At 40.1% G+C, this 12185-nt stretch overlaps 1 long non-coding RNA gene across 1 annotated transcript in view; it reads right to left on the bottom strand.

Moving 5' to 3' along the window:
- Positions 1-4308: 4308 nt before the first annotated feature.
- The window catches only part of LOC108439826, a 58094-nt gene continuing 50217 nt past the window's right edge, over positions 4309-12185 (bottom strand). Inside the window, exons 2-3 of the long non-coding RNA XR_001858786.2 lie at positions 4930-4989; positions 4309-4682 (exon numbers count right to left, since the gene is read on the bottom strand). This is a non-coding gene — a long non-coding RNA (uncharacterized LOC108439826). The remainder of the gene's footprint in view (positions 4683-4929; positions 4990-12185) is intronic.

Genomic DNA, 12185 nt, shown 5'->3' with positions numbered 1-12185 from the left:
ATTACTTTCATAAGGTTCATCTAAAAAAGTGGCAGGAATATAACCTTGTCCTTCTGCATTCAGCAGTGAGGGAAATCTAAATGAATAAGCAGAAAAAACGGATGGCCACAAAGGCCAGGCCATTTTTGTGACCGAGCTCTGCAGCTTGTTTTCTGTTCACGGTCCGACCCTGGGGCAGCTGTGCTCCCATATGCATCACGACTCTGCGCAACTAAATTGGACCATTTTGACAAAAGCTTTATGAAAACCTGAGCAGCAGCGGGCGGCAGGAGCGCTTTCTTATTCCACCCCCACAGATAGGCAGCGAGAAATCATTCCGTCAGCCTTGCTGCTTCACAATGACCCCTATTGATCATGAGGGACTGCAAGAGGTGAAGGGAAGGACACCGTTATCAGAGAAGAAGGGACAAGGAAGACCGGAAGAGAGGAGGAGCGAGAGCTGAGAGAGCAGATATTGTTAGGGGCCAACAATGACACCACAATACAAGTGCCAGGAGCAATTACTGTTGCCTTCGTTCTTACTTAGGTTGATCTATTACTGCTGATCAACCCGGTAACTCAATGCTGCAACTAACTTTCAAGATGCATTTCATTGCCAGACAGACGATGTGTCCAGAAGACTAATACATTACAGGAAAGTCAGGAGTTTGAAGCTCTGGTAAAAACAAAAACAATCTTGTTGTTGCCTTCCTAAAAGCTACTAAGTTCAGCATGTTCTTATATTGCAGATTTTCAACAAACAAGAGCGTTAAGCAATAATGAGGAGAGATTTCCTGTAATAGATGTATGAAACACTTCCTTGGCTTTTTAATCTCCCGCTATCATACATCATGTTTCAGCCATTCTGACAAGGCCCTGGCATTTATCAAATGCAATCTCCATTAGGCACGGTGCACTCTTGCTCTCATTTATTCTCTCTCTCTCCCTCTCTGTGTAGTGAGCATGTGTGTTTGTGGGCATGCAGTTACATAAACATCTCAAAAACGACAGGGGAAAGGACATTTTCGTAAAAAGGCATGGAGGTTGGCCACTGCATCCTGTTTCAGTATCAAAGTACCTATTGATTTGTGCGTGTAAACATCATGGCTCATTGCACACTTCACACTGTTTACCATTTTCACTCATATTCCATCCTTTACTCATGGTTCCGGGCTAAACCATGCATAATTCACAGGCATATGGGCATTCATAGGCACACATGGTCATTCCTGTGGATCCAACCTGGCTGGATGCATGTTCTTCTGTAACAGACAAACATGAATGCTTGCTTTGCTTGTGTGGAAGACATTGAGGGAGACCCTGTGGATGCAGCAGCTAGCAGGCCGTTTCCCCAGTTTGAAGGAGATTGGGGTTAGCAGGGCCAACTCTCTGAGGTGCTGGTGTTAGCCTGTTAGTGCTAGTGTGCAAGTCAAACCAGGAAACTGCTACTAGGACATACTATAGCTGATGTTAAATACCAACACAGATGTGAAATCATTTTGAATGCCTTATGCTACTTTAGCTTGATTAATTAAAGTGTGTGTATATATATAATTTTGTGAGTTCTTTCATCCTTTAAGGCTGGTTGTGGGGGCGGGGGATTCATCTACTCGTGTTTAACATGATTTCTGAATGCTGTTACATTTATTTGATGTGTAAAGAATGTGATCTAGCAAAGCTGTACATTCAGAGATTTGTCACAAACTACCATTTTAAATAAGACCACACATGAATAGGCATATAAGTCACCAAAGTTCAGACACATTTTGTTATTACTTTGACTAAACAAGTCAATCATAAGCACTTATTGACCCAAATTCTGTTCTCAAAAGATCTCACTGGTTGGGTCCAACAAGCGAAGCTGATTTTTATACAGTAATAGGAAATATGGTAGCACACACACACAGCTCTTGTTCTGAGAAAAAAAAAAGTGCTGCCAGAAGGTATGAGCATGTGGGTTCCTTTTCTGATGGCAGATTTACGTGAGCTGTTTTTTGTTTTTTGGGGGGCCTGGAAATTGGCCTGTTTGGTTCTTTAATCACATGAACTATCCATTGAAAGATTCTTCAGTGAACCAAAAGTGGTACATCTATGGCATTGCTTCAAAGAACCATTTTTAGTTAAAGACAACACATCCAAACAAACTTACCATTAAAGTGGTGTTGATTGTTGTTTGAGAAATCAGACATCTATTCTGTGCTCTGCTGCTGGAAAAGTAACTTCCATGTGACTAGACTGGTGCGTGTCTAATGGGTTGATGAAGGCTATGAGGCCTGACTCTTTCCTATGATGCTCTCCGCATTAGTCCCACTGGTGAACCTGAGGGCCTAATCCTGTTATATTGGCTCCTCCTGATGAGTTCCTCTCACACAGTGTGGTACTTTGGGGCTTCTTTAGTGCTAAATATGGGTCCACAGATACTTTATTTACTTTTACGTTATTTCTAGTCTTGCAGGCAATTTCACACTGCTTTTTTATGAGGCTAATAAGATCCTTTACTTCACCTTTGAAACAAGGAATTTATTATATTTATTTACATACATATATACACAGTCATTTTGAATGCCTTCAGCCTGGGTAATTAAAAAATAAATAAATATATACATACATACACACACACACACACACACACACACACAGCAATGTATTTACAACAACAGAGTAGATAAATGTAATTGGTGCATTCAGCTTTTTTGTGTGCAACCTAAAACAGGCACACCCTGTGTTGCTAATCACAGGCTTTTAATAGTAGCACTCAAACAGCAAAGAAAACCACTGCCAATGAAATAGGGACACTGGAGTTGCACCCTGCCCAATTCTCAATGCCAAGAATCATGTTGCGTTCTCTGGAGCGATGGATCACTATTAAATTCCCTTGGGGATGAGATGGAGTGTTTGAAATCCAGAACTAATTATCCAACATCAATACCTCATCTCAACAACACTCTTGTGGCTAAAGGCAACCAAATTCTTAAAGAAATGTTCCAACATCTAGTTTAAAGCCTTTCCGAAGAGTAGACGCTGTTACTGCAGCGAAACAGGGAGTTCCTTATTAACACCCTTGGTTTCAGCAACCACCAACTTGCACATGAGATTGAAGGAAATTGTAAGATATGTGATGAGTAAATCCATATTGCTTACAGAACCTCTTATTTATAGCATGGATCAGCATATTAACATAACTTCAAGGTTCAAAACAAGGTCACACTCAAAAAAAAAAAAAAAACTTAAATTTTTTCAGTCCACCACAGTGATTTAGCCCAGTCTGGAAGAAAAACGTCCTCTCCAGCCTCCCACGTCTGCCAATCGTCATGGACTTTATTGATGTCTGCACCTCATCTCTGCTCTCGAGTGCTGCCGCTGTCGGGGTATCAGCGCTTATACATCATTGGCGAGGAGAACCGCACCTTAACCCACTCGGTGGCAATAAATCTGGCTCCCCGAGGATCCGGCTGATATGAGACGCCCCACTTGTGTGGACGCTATGGGTGACAGTGAAGGACACTCCATATCAACATCAACTGCTGCCTGTATGACTGGGGCAAGTGCTCAGGATTAAAAGCTCCAGTAGACAGAGAAGAGGAGCGAGGGAGGGAAAAAAGTATAGAAGAGAAGGAAAGTGGGGCCATGAGGTTCTTGACCGGGCAGATTTGCGGAGAAATTAATAGTTTAGAGACAAACCTCCAGCAGCCTTAGATGCATAAGCTGTGCTGATGTAGTGGGCAATCTGCTTAAGTGGAGTGATCTTTTACTCTGTGTTTTTGAAACTACTGAGCGTAGCGTGTCAGTGGTCAAGTTAGGATTGATGAACCCTCTTCATGCCATTGGCTGAACCCAGCTTCTAGTATGTCCACCTGTACTTTGCATGCAATTTGGAGGAAGATTGTTGATGCTAAAGTATCCGTGACCTATCCACACTAAATGTGTTACAGCAACTGTTGCAACGCTTGCCAAAGGGGAAAAAAAAGAAAGAGAGCCCCCACATTCCAAACATTTTTTACAATTAATAAAAAATAGTTATTTGCTTGCTGACTCACTATTCTTGGCACAAGAAATGTATTTATTTTTTTTATATTTATTTGTTTATTTATTTACTTGTTTATTTTTACTAGGACTTTTTTTTTTCTTTTTTCTTTTTTTATAAATGGGACACCACTAGGTTTGCAGCAATACACAGATTTCATGGTTTATCATCATGAAAATCGATGGTTACCATACCATGTACATTTGCCTTTACAGGCATTTAAAAAAAAAAAAAAAAGTAACCAAGCAAACAGAGACATGCATCTCCTTTCCTCTTTGACTGCCTGTCAAAGCAGAGCACTGCTAAAGAACGCCAGCAGAGAGAACCGACAACTGCCAGGTTCATTTTTACATTACACTCAAATTGAATATAATATAAATTTACACTAAATCACATGGAAAAGCATTTAGCATCACTTAACACATTGCAATCAGTGTAGAATCTCTTCACGAACTGGCTGTTTCCATGCTGAAAGCTATGAGCTGAGAAAGGCTAGGATAATTAGATTTGCTGAATTTAATGTAATGATGGCAAAATGGCACAAGAAATTGAACAGTGCTCGATTTTTGGACAAGGTGCGTCACGCAGGTGTTTGATGGCCTTCAGACACGGCAACTGGCGCCATGCACACGTGCAGCAGACAACGTGGTAGGAAGAAAAGACTGATGAAAGACTCCCCCTGAAAAACAAAAATCAGCAGCGTGGGATTACTTTGTATATCCTAAAAACGAGAGTTGGATTGAAAATACAGTTCATATAAAATTTGGATGTAAAGCGGCTGCCAAAAGGAGGAAACCCGTCAAACACGTTTGCCCATATTCAAGAACACAAACCCTCCATGCAGATCAAAGTATGTGTACTATTTATAGCTTTAATCCAGAAACAGAAACACATGAACATTTAAACATCCCAGCACCCAGCCTCACCTGTATTGATTAATCTGATCTGTTCAATGACCTCTGACACACATGGACCCAAAAGTGACCCTATGAAGAAACACACCCAAAGTTTCCTGATTCAGAGAGCTGATGTGAGTTAAAGGTAAGCGCAGTCCAGCATCTACAGTAAACTGGCAATTATTTCGATAAATATGTAAACCACTTGGGATGGCATCTCAATATTTTCAGAATATTTGTAAACCAACTGACTGATCAAGAAAAATCATCAGATTAATCCATAATAATATTAATCATTAGTTGGACACAAAATGGCTCAAACCAACCTCAACTACAGCAGTATGAATTACCATATACCTTGACAATATGAAACCATGAAGTCTTCTGTGGTGGTAATCACACCATGCAAACCTCACACCACTGCAACCCTACACACTGTCCATACAAGTGTAACAGTTTGCTGTTTGTCAGAACAAAACCTTGTATCTCCATTTTGTCGATTTTCAGTTTTTGATCCAATTTGAAAGTACCTATGTTACGTTCTGTGTTTTGTAGGTCTGTTTGTTTTGTTTCTGGTCTATTTCAGGTCAGGTGTTGTGGTAGTGATTGGCTGCTCTGCTGAGTTGGTTGCTTGTTGCTCCGCCCAGTTGTGCAGTCTCTATTGACTGGATCTGATGGCGGGAAAACTCAAAAGGGCCCCTTTGTCTGGCAGTCGGCGAGCTGCACAGATTGTTTTTCCTGTTGAGCCGACATGTGCTGCTCCAGTGGATGCCCACCAGCACAGACCAAATTTCTTGTTATGTTGTTTGATGTTTAGTAGCAGGATTCTTAGGGGTGACCTGCCTTTTTTTTGTTGGGACTTTTGCCTCTGTTTTTGGAAAAGAGTAGGCAGGGTAGATTCTTTGTAATTTATTTTCTTTGGTTTGGTTTTCAGGGCAAGTTAAACATCTTTTTTTTTTTTTTTAGGTGATTTGTTTGTTGTTTTGGCCTGGGGTCATCCTGAAGCTTTTAAAATCCTGTTATTTTTGGTCATTTGTTCCAGAAGTTGGTGAATCTCTAGAACTGTTAAGAATAATAAAACAATCTGCTCTACTGTTTTTTTTTTTGTATTGTTTGTTTGGTCTGAGGCTGAGTGGGCACTCACTTAAACCTTTTGTGCGTCCTACCCCTAGAGGACGTAACAACCTATTGTCCTTTATATTGTGTGTAAATATCACAATGAATGGAACAAAAGAAACTGCTCAAAATGAATTTGGGGAAAAAAAATCCGGTTCCATTGACTTACACTAAAAGTAAAGTAGGTTTTTTCCTTCTCCTCTAAAGTTACCATTTTGGAGATGCAAGGTGTCGTTTCCCGACAACAGCGATATGGTCATGTGTGTTACAAGCTTCAAAAAGAGCATATGTAATGTTTTATATAACATCCATGTTTAAAATACATTTAAAAATGTTAAAAAGTATCAATTAGTAGCAACAACATTTCAATCCCAGCAAACACTGGCATCAACATCAGTGGGTTTTCTTTCCTTGAAGGTCCAGCTCTAAAGTCTTTTTTTTTTGATGACTTTTTTCTAATAAATAATTTCAAAATAACACCACAAGATAAATTCAGGAATTTTCACAATTTTGGGAATGCAGTATGTGTTCTAGTTTCTCATAAGATTAAATGGGATTTTTGTTGGTGTTTTGTAAAGCTTGTGTAAAGCAGTTTCTATGAAACTGATAGGTGGATAGGTTCTATGAAACTGCTTTACAGTTTATGGGAGGAACATGGTTAAGTCAATTCACAGGCCACAAATGTCTTCCATCTTCCCTGGAGTTGACCGAGCTGCTTCTATACACAAATGCGCACATTGAGAAGTCGTTGAGAAGCCATTCGCAAGCTTAACATAATTGAATCTGGGCTTGACAACATGTCTGATTCTCCTCACAGCAAAACAAGTCAATTCATCACCAGCAGGAATACACATGATAAACAGACCGAGCACAAGAGGCACAATAGGCTTTATTTTCTCATGAAGCAAAAGTCAGACTGTGATTTTTTTTTCGCCTCTACAGCCCCTTCTTTTTAATACACAACGGTTTGGTAATTACACTGAATGATTAAATTGACCTTACTGGGTTTATTTAAGAGAATCCAATTAATCTAAGGATAGACGAAGCCCTCCGCTGGCAGATTATAGCTCCATTTCCTCAGAAGCGGGTCAAGGATCTAAAAACAGACGTCACTCTTTTGGCTGTGCTCGGGGACCATTCAGAAGCGAGTGGATGTGGGTAATGAACGTGCCTTTTCCCCCCTCACTCCGGCTGCCTTGGAGCGCTCTTATCTGGAGGGTTGTTGGCTATTTGTTATGCTAATAAAACATCTTCAACTCGCTCACCCTTCAAGATGCGTCTCGGCAACACTCCACCTATCAGAAATTACACTAATTTATGGAGTGAAATGGAAACCAATGCCTAAGGTGTTGTGTCTAAACGATATCGGAGGAAGAGAGCGAGAGGGAGAGGAAACTGGAGAAAGAACGAGAGATATGAGAAAAGGGTAGAGAGAGGGGTAGGAAGAGTGCAGTAAAGCAATATCAGAAAAACCCACCACATCTGTCAACAGACATCAATAACGATGACGCGCCGACTCTCCGTCTCTTTTAATTAGCTCCTCTGGCAGTACGTTTTAATCACGCCTCATTCTCCGACACTTCCTGCGAGTTATGGAACAAAGTCATTTGTGCTCTTTGATAAGTGAGCCACTAGCATCAGGACCTGTATTCTTTGTGAGCCTTAAATTATTTTGGCAATTTTTTACCCGTGTAAATGAAACCTTAATGAGTTGAACAGTGTGTAATTCAGCCTCATTCATCTTAGTCTGGATCTGTGGGCAGATTAGAGCTGGATAGATGAGCATCCAATTGTACCATGCAGCACTGCTAACTCTCAGTGGGGAAAGAAAAAAAAAATACTGCAAAGAAAACATGGAACTGTTAACAAGGCAATAATGATGATCCACATACTCTTAAAAATAAGGGTTTCAAGGATTCTTTGCATTTCCATAGAAGAACCTCTCACTTCCTTAGAGGGCATTTCAATGGATGGTTCTTTAGAGAGAATCATTTTTGAAATCAAGATCTGACTGTGTGAAGAACCTTTTGAAAGAATCTTCACATAACATAAGGTTCTAGAAAGAACCCTCGATTTGGTATAGAGCTTTTAGATTCTTCAAACCTTGAAAAGGTTCTTCAGATTCACAAGTCTTTTTCAAACGTTTTTTCAGGAACCAAATGGTAGATCATTCTAGCAGTTAAAGCCCTGTAGCTGAATAAAGCCCAAAAGCAACATAGCAAAATGGATCAGAATGATTACGAAAAACATAAGATATATGGACACTTCAAATACAGTCTCCGGTAGATTGTATCCGTATTACCTACATGTCATCAGTTCAAAAAAATCCATAAGATTTTACAAAAAATAATAAAAAGTGGCTACCAAAGGTCTTAAATAGTAAGCTCATACACATACATATTATAATGCTGCACTTACACTGAGGTGTCAAACACAGAACAAACATAGAAAAAAAAGCTGCCGAATACAAAGCCAGCATCAGCTCACCTCAACAAATGAATTAAATTTTGCCTGAATACATGCATCCTTAAATCAAGCTTTCACTTGGAAAGTTTTAATGAGCAGCTAACACGCAATGAAAAAAAGCAGCTGTTGAATGAATCTCACAGGGTGGTATAACGCCACACACTACTGTATTTAACCTAATGCGATGATGAGTGCACTTCTAATCATATATGCATTACTTTTTACACACTACTGTGCAAGTATGCAGGTTGGAACAGGGTACTAGCACTGCAACAGAAAATAGCCATTTAGATTTCAGCATTTATCTCTACTGCAACAAATCAAATGAAATTGAAGCAAAACACTTTAAAACTAAAAAAAAAAAACACTGCCTTTGCTGGAGCTGTGGGTGTTTAGCTTTATGCTTTGAGTTAAAACCAGGGCTATGATAGCTTTGAATAATGTGTGTATAGTGTTTAGAATTTTTAGCTTAAAAAACCAAAAACATGCTTGTGATTTCTATAAGGATTCTGGTGGTTTCCCAAAACTTACACCTGCTACAGGGGAGGTGTAAATATTTAGTAACTACTAAGCTCAACATTAAAACTAGTTTGTGTGGCACAACTCTTTTGGATTCAGTAATGCCTTAACCTGAATTTAGTAAAAAATACTTGTGCTTTAATTTGCCCGTGTTTGAACTCGCACACACCTGGTGCAACCAGCTACTGATCCAAATGTGATCCAACTGAACTTGTGGTTCCAATTTTAATTTTGCACCTACTTGAGAAAGCTGGAATGGCCAGCATTACCATGAGTAACAAATGCCATTTTATGCCACTACTAAGCATCTAATATGGATAATTAGCTACACTGCTTGAAGTTCTTGTACTTGCATCCACATAAGTGTATAGACATATCAAATAAAAATTCCATCCATCCATCCATCCATAACAACTTATCCAACTCGGGGTCATGGGGGCATCACCTAAGCAAAGAGACCCAGGCCTCCATCTCCCCCGCCACCTCCTCCAGCTCTTCCGGAGGGATACCAAGGCGTTCCCAAGACAGTAGAGACGTATAATCCCTCTAATTTGTCCCGGGGTCTTCCCCGTGGGTCTCCTCCCCTTCAGAAATGTCTGGAACACCTCCCTAGGGAGGCGTCCAGAGGCCATCCTTACCAGATGCCCAAACCTCCTCAACTGGCTACATTCAACGTGGAGGAGCAGCGGCTCTACTCCGATTCTAAATCGCTGAGCTTCTCACCGCATCTCTAAGGGAGAGCCTGGCGACCCTGCGTAGAAGCTCATTTTGGCCTCTTGTATCCGCGATCTCGTTCTTTCGGTCACTACCCAAAGCTCATGACCATAGGTGAGAGTCGGAACGTAGATTGACCGGTAAATTGATGGCTTCGCCTTCCGGCTCAGATCTCTCTTCACCATGACGGACCGGTATAGGGTCTGCATTACTGCAGACGCCTCACCAATCCGCCTGTCAACCTCTCACTCCATGCTTCCTTCACTCGTGAACAAACTCCTGAGATATTTAAACTCCTCCAGTTGGGGCAAGAATTCACTCCCGACCTAGACAGACCATTCCACCCTCTTCTGACTGAGGACCATGGTCTCAGATTTAGAGGTGCTGATTTTCATCCCAGCCGCTTCACACTCAGCTGCAAACTGGTCAAGAGAAAGCTGGAGGTCCCTGGAGGACCTGATGACGCCAACGGGATCACATCATCCGCAAAAAGCAGACGTGAAATCAAATAAAAATTACTTGATGGAAATCGCAGATATCAATGATGGAAACATGTTTGCCAAATAAACAACAAATTGTGAATAGTCACTGATCAGGTGATTGTCATGCCAGCCGTTGCTAGGAAACATGGCAGAAGGCAGCTGCCTAATGAAGAAATAATATATATAAACCTTTATCTCAAAGAATTAGACAATTCAAAATTTCAGACAGCAGACAGATAAAGGTGCTGGCAGCGATTATCACATCAACACATTGTGTCTTTGTGCCTCAATGATGTGAAAGTCATTAATTAAACCAAACTGCACAGAGAAGACGCCCAAAAAAGATTTCTCTGCATTAGCACTTCATGGCTCATCTTCAATTGAAAGTGTAAAAATTTGCAATATCATTGTTTTCGGGTGCAAAAGTTAGCAAAACCAGGATGACAACATGCCATAAGTTTCTCTTGCTACCAGTCATGTGCAGGTAGCAAAAAAACAACCTTCCCTAGTGGATTGATGTCTCAATAGAAAATGCAAAATTCCAGTTTCATGATGCTGAATGGTTCGAGTACTTTGTACAGTAGTAAGGAAAGAGTGCATGTGAAAAATACGGAATTACGTGTGCTGTCATAATATGGGTTTTCAGAGAAACTTGAGCAGTATTCTGATGCATAATAAGCCGTTTCCTCATGAATCTTCATTGACCTTCTAAGAGGTCAGCTCGGCTCGCTTCATTTCTCAGTTGAGCAGCTGTGGTTCAGCAAAGGTTTTATTTTTGCCTTTCATGTTGTAATTTTTTCATGAAAACCTCTGTTGAAACAGCTAAAGAGAGGGCAAGCTGTTCTAAAAGCTTTACCTAATTACAAATGAAGTTTTCTGATCGCTGCTAGAACTATGAACTTTCTCCTCATCATTCTTCTGAAACGCAGTTGCAGATGTAATATCTTGGCAGTACTCAATATGTTTACAACAAACAACAGACATTCGACCAGACCGCTAGAGTCCCCCGCAAGACCAGAAATAATGCTTTGATGAGTTGTAAAGAAGAGCGCTATTGTTATAGCAGGTGTTGTTCACATCTGTTCTATAAACATGTTTAGTTTTGCTCGGTGGCTCTGTAATGGTGGCTCTATGCCACAACAGACAGGTGTAGCTTTGCTAAATGAAGTATTACATAGCCGTTGGTACAGAGCGTTTCCAACAACTGATTGGATTATGTAGGGGGTTGAAAGTAGCCTTAGGATCTAGGATTTTTTAACTTTGTCATTCTGGCACCGGTTACGAGCAGTACGAGGGATAAAGCAGGATTTGATTGTGTGTTTCCGAGGGATAAAGCAGACTTTAAATGTGAGAAAATAGAAAAAAAACAACAAGAAAATTGTCTCTCAACAAAACTAGCATATTCTTGATGAGGACAGACGTGCTAGATACAAAAGATTCTCACTTGCATGAAAAAAAAAATGCATCCCATTGTTTCCCTGGCTTCTGCAGGCTTCATGCTCATTTCTTACCACCATTGCAAGCATTTTAGATTGAATTCTTATTCAATTTTCACTACATGCCTGTTGTATGTGATGTATGTGTGAGGAGTGCATCTGAATTTAGTATAATCAAAATATAATGCAATAAAGTTAATTATATACAGTCCAGCCTCAACCATTAATCTAAAAAGTATACAGAAAATGCCAAATTTCCACACCCCAGAAAACCCCATTTTTCCCTCACTTATTTGGAATTAACAAAAAGGTATGCGATAGTATGTAAACACTGTTAAAGTTTCAAAACACATTAAAAAAGCAGTTTGGCCACACCCATTCTGTCGGAAGTTTTAAATGACAGTAAATCAGAACAGAGTTTGGATAAAAGAGGTTGGATAAATGGTCATGCGAAAATAAACTACCACACAAATATAAATTAAACATGAAAATTGCTGAATATGGGCCCTTTCAAAGGAATACTTATATTATTATATTTTAATTCAAGACTTTA

This window comes from Pygocentrus nattereri, chromosome 15, assembly GCF_015220715.1.
Source record: "Pygocentrus nattereri isolate fPygNat1 chromosome 15, fPygNat1.pri, whole genome shotgun sequence".
Taxonomy (NCBI): Eukaryota; Metazoa; Chordata; class Actinopteri; order Characiformes; family Serrasalmidae; genus Pygocentrus; species Pygocentrus nattereri.
This window is presented reverse-complemented; position numbering and strand designations above follow the sequence as displayed.